General features: G+C 45.1%; 1 protein-coding gene and 1 long non-coding RNA gene across 3 annotated transcripts in view; one reads left to right on the top strand and one right to left on the bottom strand.

The window, feature by feature from the left end:
- The window catches only part of LOC104292337, a 13,982-nt gene extending 13,024 nt beyond the window's left edge, over nt 1-958 (top strand). The window contains exon 3 of the long non-coding RNA XR_717921.1: nt 339-958. This is a non-coding gene — a long non-coding RNA (uncharacterized LOC104292337). The remainder of the gene's footprint in view (nt 1-338) is intronic.
- Nucleotides 1-1,425, bottom strand: part of ZEB2 (zinc finger E-box binding homeobox 2) — a 114,212-nt gene that overhangs the window by 111,794 nt on the left and 993 nt on the right. The window lies entirely within an intron of this gene.

The raw sequence follows: 1,425 nt of genomic DNA, 5'->3' as shown, positions 1-1,425 counted from the left end.
CTCCCCGTCTTGGCCAGAGCAAGACACTGAAGGGAGAAGTTAGACCTTCGCGTAACCAGCGCACACACTTAGGAAGTTTGCAGCCTCTTTAAGTGGTTACCTTAAAAAATAAATAAATAAACAAAAATCGCAATTAAACTTTCGACTCCCAAGTGTGGTGGCTTCCCAAGTTAGTGCAGTTCCGTGAAAACACACTTTCGCATGGGAGCCGGGAGAATCTGTGCCACCCCGGTCCATACGTGTTCCCAAAGACTTGGCTGCATGAACAAGGGCGGCCAGGCTGCAGTCCTGGTGTCCTGGGCAAACACAGGCATCCAGCTTTTTATTTTGAGGGGGAGGTGGTGGTGGTTTTGTTGCGACTTAAATGGTGTTGAGAAAATATTAAACGCGTAGACGCATCCCTCATCACAGAGCATGTGATGGGTTTAACACGCTAAACTAATAATCTTGTATGAAAAAGCGAGGAGGCTGAAGAAGAAGAAGAATAAAACCCCCTCAAACACTCAGAATATTCTTTACTGCAAAAGAGCACTTCTGGATGCGTTGCTTTAAATCTCATTCTCTTTTTCTCTCAAAAATGACTGTTTAACATAAGAAAAAAGGCTACTTGACACAAAGCTTTTGTTATCCAGTTGATCAGCAACGTGCTTTAGATACTTGTAAGGGGAAAAAAGCCCCACAACAGACATTGATTTTAGAAAATCAATAACCAACATTTAATAAAAAGAACAGAGGAAACACAAGAGAGGAGAGGGAAACATTACGTGTAATTTTAATGTCTACTAAATTACCCAGAGATGAGGGGAAGGGGAGGTCTCCTCTGTGAGGACCACCTTAAATAATGACAGACACAAGAGTAAAGGGTGGTGGTGGAGGGGGAGAGACTTTAAAAAAAGATAACAAGGAACGGATCCTTGGGAAGCTGCTCGGAATATATTATTTTAGTTGGGGTTTTTTTGTAATACTAAGCCAAGCAAATAGATCAAAGACAACACAAAGGGAAAAGCCAGTGTAACATAACGAACAGTTTCTGACTAAAATTCCTCTATCACTCCCCCATATGGCTCGACGCCTCCACCACAACAAGAAAACGACACACACACACGCACACACACACACACTCACACTCACAACCTAGAGAGAGGGAAGAGGGGGGGCAGGATCATTTGTTTCTAATCAACATTCTCTTGTCTTTGTGGGGTTTTTTTTTGTTGTTGTTGTTGTGTCCCGTCCCGTCCCCCCCCCCTTTCTTCACCCCCCTCTCCTCCTCCTCCTCCTTCTCCCCACTTAAATGAAGTAGCTGAGCTATAAGCGCACGGGTTCAGGTTCACACAAATATCTTCCTTCCTCCGGCTCCTCGAGAGGAAAGTTGTTGAAAGTGGGGCCGGGATGGCCATGAGAAGGGCTTGGGGGGGGGGAGGGGGG

The sequence above is a fragment of the Charadrius vociferus genome, unplaced genomic scaffold (genome assembly GCF_000708025.1).
Source record: "Charadrius vociferus isolate BGI_N301 unplaced genomic scaffold, ASM70802v2 scaffold109, whole genome shotgun sequence".
NCBI classification, from domain to species: domain Eukaryota; kingdom Metazoa; phylum Chordata; class Aves; order Charadriiformes; family Charadriidae; genus Charadrius; species Charadrius vociferus.
This window is presented reverse-complemented; position numbering and strand designations above follow the sequence as displayed.